The 14,546-nt window shown below is 36.1% G+C and overlaps 1 long non-coding RNA gene across 1 annotated transcript in view; it reads right to left on the bottom strand.

The window, feature by feature from the left end:
• Positions 1 to 14,546, bottom strand: part of LOC124380694 — a 79,137-nt gene that overhangs the window by 42,924 nt on the left and 21,667 nt on the right. Inside the window, exon 2 of the long non-coding RNA XR_006924715.1 lies at positions 10,660 to 10,764. This is a non-coding gene — a long non-coding RNA (uncharacterized LOC124380694). The remainder of the gene's footprint in view (positions 1 to 10,659; positions 10,765 to 14,546) is intronic.

Genomic DNA, 14,546 nt, shown 5'->3' with positions numbered 1-14,546 from the left:
TCAAGGATAGAAAGTATGGACGAAAATCTAAATAGAAATTGGAGACTAAAGAAGAACGACAGGGATAATAAAAAAAATGTGGACCAAAGAAGAACAACAGGAGGAGTGAAGAACAAAAACAGGAATAAAAAAAATAAGTATTGAAGAAGAAAATCAGGGAGAAAAAAATTAGGATTGTAGAATAAAATCAGAGATAAAAATTGAGGATTTAAGAACAAATTAAGGGATAGAAAATGTGGACCAAAGAAGAACATCAGGAGGATTGAAGAAGAAAATCAGGAATAAAAAAAATTAGGATTAAAGAAGAAAATCAGGGAGAAAAAATAAGGATTGAAGAAAAAAAAATCAGGGATAGAAATTGAGGATTAAGCAACAAATTAAGGGATAGTAATTTGGACTGAGTTGTGGACTGGTTAGTAAATGCAGAATGAAAAAGAAAATCCCTGTGATTAAAATACTGTGTTTATGTTTTGTGCACTATTTATAAAATGATGTGTTATAATTAATATAATATAATATTATTCATAGTTTCTATGCTTTTTTTATGCTATTTGATATGATATATATATATATATATATATATATATATATATATATATATATATATATACACACTGTATATAAAATCACATTCTCACGTATCAACCCAATGAAATGGAGTCCGTTTCGAGTCTTAAGGAATAATTTTTCTCCTGTTTCATTAGGGTTCATTAGGAAACAAAACCTATGACTAGATTTCTGTAACGCTGCTTGGGGAAAGTGTCTGTAGTTAGAAGCGTTATACAAATATGTACAGAGTCACGTCACTGTAATGCAATCCTTATATCGCATATCTGTTATGGACCTGCAGAAAAGCGATGCTTGACTTTGGGGAAGGTGGATCTGGCCAAAGATTGTGTAATATAATTAAACACTGATCCCAAGATATGTTAGGAGGATGAGAGAGAGCATTCGTGGCCCGGGTATTTGACAAGCCTTGGCAATGTCACTGATCTTATTCACAGGAAAAATCAGACCGAGCACTTCAAACCACCCTCCTTGTTTATTTCATGATTTGTTTTTCAATTACATTTGCTCATCCTCTTTCCCTCGAACCCAGTGTAAAATGATTTTTTGGGGGGCTCGACATGAACCTTTGAATAGCTTTGCATGATAGTGAGGATTGCGTTCCTTCATATTGAAAGCTTTGCAATCATTCTGATATTTCTCAATATGCAAATGAGTTTATCTGCAGGGGTCACCAAAGTGATACGTCCTTGATGCCCTCTGAGACAAAACAAGACGGAAAGACAAGAAAATATACAGATTTTATTTGGACTTACATGACAAGACATGGATGAATTGTAATGAAAATGCTTTTTGGAAGAAAGGGTATGGATGCTAACTGTTTGTTAAATATTTTCTCAAATCCTGAATATTAAGCTCTAAACCTGTATCATTCTTCCAGGTGGCTTTCTTGATGGGGAAGGGGATGGGAAAGGGGGTTATATTTGGTTTTATGTAATGTTTTTTTAAAGCAGACATTCATTCTGAATGCACATATAGATCCTTGATGAGAAAGCAAGACAATGGCGAAGAAAATCTCCATGAGAATCATAGAGAAAAAGCAAACAGCACTGGGTGTGTTGAAAAGATATGGAATATCCAGATCAGTACTGTACCATGTATGTTTGTGGTACATAAGTGAACTATTATGACAATGTTATTTGTTAAAAGAATGCTGTACTGATACAATTTCTTTAGAAAAACTCTTGGGATGAGCATGAAACGTTTTTTATGATTACCTCAGCAGAATTCAGGTGAGTGAAGTTACTTACTGTAACAAAGTTTTCTTTGGAAGTTTATAACCTTTATTCAATCATATGCTGAGGATGGAGCTGCCAGGCAAAAGGAAAAATCGGAAGGCTATGGAGATGGTTTATGGATATGGTGAGGCAAGACATGCAGGTGGTTACCAGACCCCTAATGGGAGAAGCTGAAAGATGATGAGAACCTGTATGAAATTACACTATTTACACCGACTGGAATTATGGAATTACCATATATGGATAACAGTATTGGAACAACTGACTTTTCCAGACATTTGTGTTTCTTCTCTATGCACAAAGTTGGAGGCATACAAATGTCTTTGAATGCGGTGGCATGACAGTTTCTGTTCACATTAATTAGGAGACCTAAACTTGCTCCAGCATGGCAATGCCTTTGTGCACAAAACCAGCACCTTGTAAATATACTTTACATAAAACTCTGACCTCAACACTACTGATCGCTTTTGGGATGAATTGGAACTCTGACTGCACCCCAGACATCCTCACATCACCTTAATACCTTAATACCTTAATACCTTGTGGCTGAATGAGAACAAATCTCCACTCAGAGATCTGGTGAAACATCTTCCCAGAGGAGTGGACATTATTAGAGAAATGTGGTGTTCAAAAAAATATATGAATCGTATGTCCATGTGACCACAAACTGTGGACTTGTTCATTTATATATCTGTCTATTCACCGGCATGTACAGAAGAAAACATGACCTTCCTTGACACATCTTTTACCATTTTGCTATTATCTAAAGATTTACATTGATGATACATTCAATGTCATGGCATGTCCTCAGAACGAGTCACTTACTGTAAGCAGATTATCTTTATTTAAATTTTTTCTAGAATTTTATACGAGAGAATCCATAATCCACAAGTAACAAAGTCGAATAGACGTGAACTGTTATAGCTTCACTATGTTGCCCTTATAAAAAGCTCACTCATGCTAGCAAGTGTTACTTGGTGATTACAATTATTTTGAATATTTGTGTATTGCTCTAAAAGGCACACCACGCATTCAGTTTACAATTATTTATAGGCCCCCCAAATACACCCCAACATTTGCTGATGAACTATTATCAACAATTTCCACTGAATTTGATTGTTTTGTTATTGCTGGAGACTTCAATATTCATATAGACAATGCAAAAAACAATACTGCGATTGAACTCTTAAATGTTTTAAACACTTTTGATCTGACCCAGCATGTGCAAGGTCCTACACACAATCGGGGACACACTCTTGATCTGCTTATTAGCAAGGGTCTAAACATTTCATCCACTGTTATCAAGGATGAAGCGTTATCTGACCATTTCTGTGTTTACTTTGATTTATTGATCTGTCCTGCCACTTATGCTAGATCTGTCTATGTAAAAAAAAAAGGTTCATAAATGAAAACACCAGTGAGGTATTCATGAATGCTATATCAATGTTGCCAAACATATCAGCAGACTCTGTTGATGTTCTTCTTGAAAGTTTTAACTTAAAAGTTAAAGATGCTATTGATAGTATAGCTCCAGTAAAGGTCAGGATGATCACTGGCAGACGTAAAGCACCTTGGAGAAACACAACAGCAGTACAGAGCATGAAAAGAACATGCAGAAAAGCTGAACGTATGTGGCGGAAAACAAAACTTGAAGTACAATATAGCATCTATAAGGACAGTCTTCGGGCTTTCAATGTAGAACTAGGTAGAGCTAGACAGACCTTCTTCTCAAACATTATAAACAACAACATAAACAACACCCGAACTCTCTTTGCTACTGTAGAGAGACTAACAACCCCCCCAAATAAATTTTCTAGTGAAATGCTTTCTGACAACAAATGCAATGAGTTTGCAACCTTTTTCTCCGTGAAGACCAGTAATATCAGAATGGCGATCAATTTGGCCGCACATTGAACTGTGGTCAGTCAGATATCATTACAACAACCTCAGAAATTAGTCATTTTCTCAGAATTTGACATAATTGATATAAAAACCTTGGAAGAAACAGTAAAACATCTTAAAGCATCAACTTGCAGTCTTGATACGCTTCCCACATCCTTTCTTAAAAAGGTACCTAACTGTTTAGAAACTGATCTTTTAAAAATAATAAATACCTCTCTGATCACAGGCAGAGGGTCCAGAGTCGCTAAAAACAGCAGTTGTTAAGCCTCGCCTAAAAAAGAGTAACCTAGACAAAACCACACTTAGCAACTACAGACCAATCTCAAATCTTCCTTTTATAGGCAAGATTATTGAAAAGGTTTTTTTTTTATTAGCGGAACAAATTCTTAAACTCAAATGGCTATTTGGACAATTTTCAATCTGGTTTCCGTCAGCACCACAGCACAGAGACAGTGCTCATAAAGATAATCAATGATATTCGTTTAAACACTGATTCAGGTAAAATATCAGTGCTGGTGCTACTAGATCTTAGTGCTGCCTTTGACACGGTAGATCACACCATACTCTTACATAGACTGGAAAACTGGGTAGGGCTCTCTGGATTGGTCCTAAAATGGTTTAAATCATACTTAAAAGGGAGAGGCTACTATGTGAACATAGGTAACTATAATTCTGAGTGGACCTCCATGACATGTGGAGTCCCACAAGGCTCAATTCTTGCACCGCTTCTGTTTAAATTGTATATGCTTCCACATGGTCAAATAATGGAAAAGAACCAAATTGCTTACCACAGCTATGCAGATGACACCCAGATATACTTAGCCCTGTCACCCAATGACTACAGCCCCATTGACTCTCTATGTAAGTGCATTGATGAAATTAACAGTTGGATGCGTCAAAACTTCCTCCAGTTAGACAAAGACAAAACTGAAGTCATTGTATTTGGAAATGAAGATGAAACTCTGAAGGTCAACACATACCTTGACTATAGGGGTCTAAAGACACAAAATAAAGTCAGAAATCTTGGGGTAATTTTAGAGTCTGACCTTAATTTCAGTAGTCATGTGAAAGCAATTAGCAAATCATCTTACTACCATCTCAGAAATAATGCCAGAATTAGATGTTTTGTCTCAAGACAGGACTTAGAGAAACTTGTTCATGCTTTTATCACCAGCAGGGTGGAATATTGCAAGTGACTCCTTACTGGGATCCCCAAAAAGATCATTAGACATCTGCAGTTCATACAGAACGCTGCTGCCAGAATTCTGACCAGAATTGAAAAATCTGAGCAAATCACTCCAGTGCTCAGGTCCTTACACTGGCTTCCTGTTACATTTAGAATAGATTTTAAAGTATTGTTACTCGTTTATAAATCAATTCATGGCTTAGGACCGAAATACATGATAGATATGCTAACTGAATATAAACCTAACAGATTACTCAAGTCATCAGGATCAGGTCAGTTAGAAATACCAAGGGTTTATTCAAAATGAGGTGCGTCAGCATTTAGCTATTATGCCACCTGTAGCTGGAATCAGCTTCCAGAAGAGATCAGATGTGCTTCAACAATAGACACTTTTAAATCTAGATTAAAAACACATCTGTTTAACTCTGCATTTACTGAATGAGCACTGTGCTGCTTCACACCGACTGCACTTTTAAATGAAAATCACTTTTACTCCTGTTTTATTCTTTTTAACATATTTTAAACTGTTTTTATTAAACTCACATTTATTTTATTTTAAATTCTCATGTAGCTTTGTTTTTATTTTGATTTAATTTCCTGTATTCTTATATATATATATATATATATATATATATATATATATATATATATATATATATATATATATTATATAAATATATAAAAATATATATATTTCTTGTTTTTTTTCTCTCTCTCTCTCTCTCTCTCTCTCATTTCTATGTAAAGCACTTTGAATGACCTCTGTGTATGAAATGTGCTATACAAATAAACTTGCCTTGCCTTGCCTTTCTACAGCAGTGCACGAATGAACATCAGACATCATATGGCGAATACATGAACTCCCAACAAAAGGGTCATTTTTGTTGCCTAATTCGCAATGACACCACATTGATGATGTCATGCTTCGAAGACAGATAGTGAGTGAGAGAGAGAGAGAGAGAGAGAGAGAGAGAGAGAGAGAGAGAGAGAGAGAGATGGAGAAAATCATCTGTAGCTTTGTATATCCACATGACCCCCCTCCCCAGCTCAAACCCTTGCTCTCAACCTCTCTATGCAAAGGTTGCTCACACTCATTAGTCCCTAATTGGGCTGTATTTTCATAAAGCCTTCCATTTAAAGAGCACTAACTAGCGTGCAAAATTGGCAAATGTAATGTTGAACTAACAAGCGGAACATTGTGAAGCCATTTGTTTCATATGTCTTAGTTGGTATAAAATGTTTTTTATAAAAACACTTTCGGAAAAAAAAATGCTTTTGAGTAAACATGCTTGTTATGTAAAATACTATATATTTCATTATCATTTTCACCCTGTTTTGTTATTTAATTTTATATATATATATATATATATATATATATATATATATATATATATATATATATATATATCACTTATGTATAGATATAAAACCTATGTATATAAATAAATATATTTTGGATTACAGCTAAAGTGTCTGAGGCTGGAGTTGATATGTATAGTCTTTTTTTATATTTATTAAATTTTTCTTCTTTCAATACATAATTGAATTGCATTATTTCACTTATCTAAGTTTTTAAGATATTTTAATTAAAAGTTTTGGATTAAACACAATTCATGTAAACAGTGAAACAAAATTATGAAAAATAAATATGTACACTTTTGGTAGTGAAAGTTGAAAAAAGAAAAACACAAGCTGTTATAGTGCTGATGTTCTCCAACCATGCCCTTCTGATGATGTCATCGTTTGGAAGCCATCTGATAATTGAACTTCACTTTTGATTGACAACACACTCATTCCAACTCTGATAAATGTTCCAAACATATACTTTCACTTACGAGACCCTATAAAAAAAAAAAAAAAGAAACGTTGTTGCATTCTCACGTGTTTTTCCTTAGAAGACAAAAGACCACTTAATCATCATCTCCATAGCTGTGGATTACCCCCCCTCCCCAACCCTGCTGAAGTTGGGGGTCAATACATATTGTTTACTCCAAACAAAAGGATAAAATGTGATGCCACGTCTAGACAAAATGCAAATGAACAAGCTTGTAAACTATGATGGATTCAAATTGCCTCAGAGCAAAACACAAACATAACATCACAATTAGGGGAAGAAGAAGGCTTCCGTTGTTTTATTATTCAACAACGCTCATAGTTGTTTTGTCTGCATTTGTAAGCGAAGGTCATGAACCAGAATCTATTGTCAAACAGTAGATTATGTCACGAGGGCTCAGTGATGTGTAATAAGAGGTAAATATGGCAATCAGAGTTTATATTGTGCTACTGGGTTCATTCTATGTACCATCTTTACCTCTGGCTTGCTTTTTAAGGAAAGTTTTCTTAATTTAAATTGGATTTTCTTTCTTTATTTCTGTAAATCTAAATGTAGCAATGCCCATTGCCAAAAGTGTTATACAAATAAAATGGATTAAGATTCCTAGGTGCTTCTTGAAAATCCCCATTCCACATTAAGTCCCTGTTCGCTGTTAATAACCTCCACTCTTCTGGAAAAATGCTCCACTAGATTTTGGAGTGTGATTGTGGAGATTTCTGTTCATTTAGCCACAAGGGTGTAGGTTAGGAGGCGTCCCAATTCATCCCACAAGGTGTTTAGCAGGCCACACAAGATCTTCCACCCACCCAACCCATGTGAAGGCTTTATATCCTCATTTCAAGTGAAAAAAAATTTTACTAATCCAAAGACAGATTGGGGAAAACCATGGGTAAAATGGCTGGATAGAAACATATCTTTTTTTTCCTCACATTAAACGAGCTGATCATCAACAGCAGTGTGTCTTCTCCCTAGCTACAATTCATCGCTTCTCTGGGATTAGAGCACTCCGGAGGAGGAGGGGGCGATGTTAACACCAATATTACTGCATTCACCCCACCTGTCACTATAATAACAATAACAACCCACCCAGCCTAAACAGAACCACATGACCACCACATGACCCACATTCACCAGAGCCTGAAGGGCCTGAAAGCACCATCCAACACTGGAGTAGGTAAATATATGTTTGGTCAGATATTTATAATGATCGTTTTATATATTAATGTAATTGTAATATAGTTTTATATAAATGTAATCGTTTTTTAAACATTTTAGATTATTTAAAAAAAAACATACAATCATGGAACATTACATACAGTCATGGAAAATTTGTATTTTCTTTAACAAGTTTATTATTATTATTAATAAAATGTAGGTAAAATAAATACACGAAAAATATCTACAAATGGACAAGTTTGTGGACACCTGACCAACAGTCATATATGTGATTTTTGAACATCCCATTTCACACTTTGTGTTCATTTGCTGTTAAAATAACCTCCACTCTTCTGGGAAGGGGTTTCGTTAGATTTTGGCGTGTGCCTGTCAGGGTCTCAAGGTCATGACCTTGAATTAGAGTTCCAATTCATCCCAAAGGTGTTCAATAGGGTTGAAGTCAGAGCTCTTTGTCTTAATACTTATAGTGTTCATACAGTGTAGTTTGGCTTAGTCAAATAATTGTAAAGAAGGGGGTAATAATGCTTTACATGGACCTACCTAAACTATTTACTTTACTTGGGCTTGTTTAAACTGATGCTCGCTCGACTATTTAATTTGTACTGCGCTGCTCAACCTAGATTATTTAGCAGTAATAAGCCATGCTTTAAGTAAATTGCTTTACTGTATTAATTAGGTTTTTTTTTTTTTTGCATTCCTGCATTAATTAGTGAAGATTATAAAGACTCAACTTATGTGTAATAAATCAGATTACAACATGTTCAAATTTTGCTCATGTTTGGTAGTTATGCATATAGAGTAACAAAACTTTTATAAATATAAATTATTAAATTATAAATATAAATTTATATTTATTTATTTATATGTACATTTATTTTTATTTATTTATCTATTTAAATGTCCTGCATATGCAATTATATTGTACAATGCCTTCTGGAATATCAGAGGACAAAGACATGATGGACACATGAGTATTTAAAATTAATTCTTTTTTGGAGCATTTTTAGCACGCTGTGTGCTTTAAATCTGTAAATATCATATCGGTCACCGTGAATGAGGTTGAATGATGACATTTCTATTCAAAAAACGTATTTTCTTTTTATTTAAAATAATACAATAAATAAAATTTAAATGAAAATATATATATTTTTTTTAAATATACACTCGTTATTTTGATCATTTTACCTAAGAATAAACTTGACTAAATAATTAATCAAATAATAAAAATTGCTTTAAAAAAATTATAAAACAAATATGTGACTTCATTCACCTGGCATTACTCAATGTCTATTCTAGGTTCGACAGAATATCACTGGTTATCAATGTGGAAGAATCTGTCTTTAATATTAAAAAAATTAAGTGTTATATTTTTAAAAGAACTTGTGGAATTGAATATAATAGCAGAGTCCTCTACCGGACCTGTAAACAGCTAATAGTTACATTTATAGTGATGGCATTAGGCAGATGCTCTTATTCACAATTATCTCATTCGTGCAGCTGAGCAGTTGAGGGTTAATAAAAGGTCTTGCTCAAGGGTCTTGCAGTCCAGTGGTAGCTTGGTGAACTTATAGTACAACCCTCCGGTCTAGAGTACAATGTATTTATGTTCCAACCACTAAGCTACCGCTTTCCACTTAAGGGCTGATCGGTCTATGGTCAGAAATGTCAATCACAATGTCAACATTATTTCTTTTTTTTTTTTCTTTCAGCTATGAAAGTGTTTTTTTTTTTTTTTTATCTATTAAACTTGTCAAGCTATGATCCATTAAATAGCTCCTATTTTACTTCAGCCTATCCTAATAAAAGTTCAAATGACACAACTATTAAGAGTATGATGACAGTGATGTGATGAAGCAACTGACTGATCAATCAAATGATGGTCCTCAGTGTAAAATAATAAAACAGAGCCAGATGGCTGCCATTGTCTGAGAGCAGCTTTGCATATCCTCAGAACAGTGGGAACGGAAAAGGGCAAGGCATATGTGCTGCTAACGAGGGCTGAACTGCAGTGTGAAAATGGCCATACGTCCGGTCCACGAAACACACACACACGCACACACACACACACACACACACACACACACACACACACACACACACACACACAATTTAAAAGATAATTGAATGCAGATAGCACTGATGAAACACAGGTTGGACAGGACATAAGAATTGAGACCCAAATCAACACTGGTTCACTAGGTTGCCTCCAGATTAGTACTTCATTTTGTAATAAACAAAGACATAAACCAAACAGGGAAAATAAATGCTAGCTCGAGTGTTTTAGGAAGAGGTAGGTCTTCAACTACCAATTAAAGATTGAAGTAACTCAGCTGTTCGGACATCTAAGGGAAGTTCACACTTTAGTGCCAGAACAGAAGATAGTCTTGATGTATACCTATCTCTCACCCTGAAAGACAGTGGGACCAGTTAAGCAGACTGGTCAGGATCATGGTAGCTCACGGTCACAGCAATTTAGGGAACATCAGAAGTCCCATCTTGTTGTACTCCTTTAATGTAAATTATTCCTGCCTGGACAAAACTATGACACTAGGGACTCTAAGCTGCTGGAAAATTCCCACTGTAGAAGTGGTGGCTCTGGCTAGTCCCTTTTTCCTCACCTGGTTTCTTTTCATTCTCAAACTTTAGAAATCCCATCTATTAAACTTAAACTCTAAATCTAAAAACATTTTTTTACAAGAAAACATGTATTGCATTAGAGTTTAATTATATAATTTTTGGACTATCCATGTACTCACTTTCAGTTACAGGTCAGCATCTAGATCCAGAGAGTCTTCCATCAACTCCAGGTGCAGTGCAGGAAAATTTACCTCAGGTGGGATTGAAGTCTATCATAGGGCAACCTGCAAACACACAGCCATACATGTACTTACTGGCAATCCAATAAATTGAGTTCACCGCATGTTTTAAAAAAGGGATAACCCAGAGGAACCCCACAAGAACATGAAGAGAACAAGCTAAACTCAGCACATAGTTGAATTAGGGACCCTTGAACTGTTAACTGAATCATGATGCCCCCTTTAACTGAATACAAGTATGTATACTATACCGCTATATACCTTAAGTAATGCAGGGGCAACCTAGGCCTTTTTTTTAATTTAACTTTATTTATTTATTTATTTTTACCAGAAAACGAGGTGCTAGTGTTTTGTCTCCCTTTTGCTAAGTGGCTAGGCCCAGCATGTCCTGCTGTCCTAGCTTGGTTCCATGTAAACCAATCATCTCCTGCTGAAGGAGCTGAATAACTGAGTTTTGCTATGATTGCTGCTCTTGTTACAAGTTGCTGCAGATGGCTGATGTGCTTAAGCAACAGTTGCATGTAAGCTAAACAGTTTATCGATCTTGGAATTCTTGAATTTGCAGTTAATATCCACACCATATAAAACTTCACCACATAATTCGAAGCAAAAAAGTACCCCCATTATGGAATGAGGGTTCAGACAATATATGTATACATACCCACCAATTAAAGCTACATTTTTGATTCCAGCTATGCTGTACCCATTAGTTTCTGCAAACTGATTTTCCTTCGAAAGTAACTCAGGCCATTGTTCTTCTAGCCATTAAAGTTTCCTTCATGAGTTATTTATCAAGTCTATAGAGTGGAAGCTAAATGCTCACCTAGAGTTACCAGGTCTGTGCATATTTAAACAAGGTCCCAGGTTGTGTGTCAACACCTGATATCCTGAGAAGAGTTAAACCACTTTAAAGGCATGTAAGAAAGACTTCGTTCAAAAAGACATCCACACTCCCCCACCAGGGGAGGCAAAAGTAGAAGAATACTTTTAGAACCTTAAGATTAAAAAAACATCTAGTCAAACATTTAGTCCTACCATGCTCTGATCACAATTATTTTTGTCTGTCTTGTAAAGTTAAAATGAGAATGTATGCCGGTTTGTATTACAGAATGAAAGAAGACAGTGTGTGTGAATGAAGCTGAGGATATATTCATACCCTTATGTGCACGAGTTGAAATATGGACGGGTGCACTAGGGGGCAGTGTCATGCGTAGCAAACCAGACTATACAAAAATAAATTAAACAAATGAGGTCTATCATGCCACTTAACAAAAGAGGAAGTCTATACAGCCTATATATAGAGCCTTTGGGTCTAGCTAAGTATGAATTGAATATTTACTGCTAATCACCGTTTTTGAAAAGAGTTTTAATCAATTTGGTCTTCTTGGTTTCATGTGTCAGATAAATGTCTTATATATGGTAATAACCAACTTGAAGTTAATTTTCCCGTCAAAGGTGTACTTTCATCTTTTTACCATTCTCTCAAACCATGAGAAACATTACCACAGCATGATGCTCCCACCATCGTGCTTCACCTTTGGGATGGAATTAGCCAGATGATATGTGGTGCACTGTTTCCCCCTAGACTTCACATTCAAGTCAAAATATATAATGGAAAAGCCTTTTACTGAAGAACAGGTTATGTACTCTACCAAATTTTGTCTAATCATCTGAATTTAACTTAAATTCCATTTGGTAAATCCCAAAATTTTTCATTTAATGATTTTACAAAATTTTGTGGAAAATATCTGAATTGTTGAAGATTTAAGTCTGGTGGGGTTGGGTGGGGATGTTTGGGACTTGAAATATTTCAGGTCTTAAATGGAGAATATTGCAATAATACAAACAATATAATGTGTATTGTATTGTAGTCTAGGCCCTGGGCTATTCCACCTTTTTTCTCTCTCGCTTGCTCAATCTTTCCCCTTTTCCTCCCTCTCTCTCTCTAACTGTAGCTGACAAGCAGCGGCTCATTAGAGCAGACGCTCATTTTGTTTCTCTAACCTCCGGCTCCATGGGACTCCAGCCACAGGAGGGGGTAAAAGGGTCTATCCCTGGCCAAACAATATCCCGGTTTGTCCCCCACATGGACTCCAGAAGCAGTGAATAGTGTGTGTGTGTGTGTGTGTGTGTGTGTGTGTGTGTGTGTGGGGAGTAGTGTTTAGCTTCACCTTATTCTCCTTTTCAAAGCCATAATTAATCAAATGGGCAAATGACACGAGAAATAGCCTCTTGAACATTCTGTAAAGCAAAGGTTACTATAGAAACCACTGTACTGTATTAAGCATGTGTGTGTGTATATGTGTGTGTGTATATGTGTGTGTGTATATGTGTGTGTGTGTGTGTGTGTGTGTGATGAGGTGACTATTTTTTTCTAACTGTCTCTACGTTGAACAAAAATGCGAGCTTATATGCTGTTTACATCAATCTATCCAGAGCTGAATATTGGTAGCTAATTAATGGGCAGATTAGTTAGATTAGTGATCCAAATCTAACCTATAGATACAAGATTCTTGGTACCAGACTCAATAATGCAAGTATTTCAGAACCTGCTGCGCTTGAGTAATGGTCAAGCAGCAGCTTCTGAGGTATTCGAGTTTACACAAAGCGGTGCAGTAAACAAAAAACATTCACTGAGCAGCAGTTCTTCAGGCAAATCGATGAGACCGAACAGAGAAAATATGGCAGAACAAGGATTGGAGTATCAGGCTACAGTGGGCTTACACACACTGGAAATGTAAAGCTGAAGATTGGAATTGGTCACCCATAGAACTGCCACTTATATTCTGTGTGAACTGGTAGACCGTGTGAACAAATTTCCAGGAAAAAATCAGCAGTTGTTGAAATACACAAAGAAGCCCCTCTGCCATAAAGTCACTGAGATCATTAAATACACACACAATACTACATTATAAGAAAGACTAATGTATTTCAGAGAACTTTTGTACAACGTTTTGTCCACACTTTGCATTTTTACGCTGAAAAGTGGCCCAATCAATGCATGATTGATCAACCATGATTAAAGAGAGATGGGAGTCAAGGGCACGCAATCGATTAATGAGGTTGAACCTGAGCTAGATGCATGTGACTTAATTCGATTTGAGTAATTACATCATGGAAACCAACATGCAGGAACCAGTTTTTTTGGACATCCCATTTTACATGTAGTCCATATTTCCTTTTACAATACACTCCACTCTTCTGAGATGTTCCACCAGATTTTGGATGATGATAGTAAAGTCAGTAACTGATGTAGGTGAGGTGGCCTGGGATGTATTTTTGGTTTTAAACACTCTGCTTGCTTGTTCTTACTGTTCATTGGTAGATAACTTTGTGTGTGTGTGTGTGTGTGTGTGTGTGTGTGTGTGTGTGTGTGTGTGTGTGTGTGTGTGTGTGTACTTGTGTTCAAGAAGAAACTTCTTTTTGGCTGGCCTGAGTTCTGAGAAGTGTCAGTTTGTGCAGAGTTGCATCCTCTGGCACGATGCTGAGGATGTGGTATGTGGAGAGTCTGTGTGTGTGTGTGTGTGTGTGTGTGTGTGTGTGTGTGTGTGTGTGTTTATTATGGCGAAAGATAGATAATCTCCCTCCATCGCACCCCTTGTTCCCATGTACAACCCCCTGAGCCAAAACAACAGGCTCCAAACAGCTTGAGCCCCCCCCCCTCCCAAGTGCAGAAGTGGCCCATTTTCTCTCGCTTTTGAATCTGACATTTTTGGCACATTAACTATTGGACATTAATAAATTAAAAGTAATGAAGTGACATGAAAGACGAAGAAGTCAGATGCTACAATGCAAGAAAGTAGAAAAATTGTGTGTGTGTGTGTGTG

This window comes from Silurus meridionalis, chromosome 27 (genome assembly GCF_014805685.1).
Source record: "Silurus meridionalis isolate SWU-2019-XX chromosome 27, ASM1480568v1, whole genome shotgun sequence".
Taxonomy (NCBI): domain Eukaryota; kingdom Metazoa; phylum Chordata; class Actinopteri; order Siluriformes; family Siluridae; genus Silurus; species Silurus meridionalis.
The sequence above is the reverse complement of the archived record's forward strand: the minus strand, read 5'-3'. Positions and strand labels throughout refer to the sequence as shown.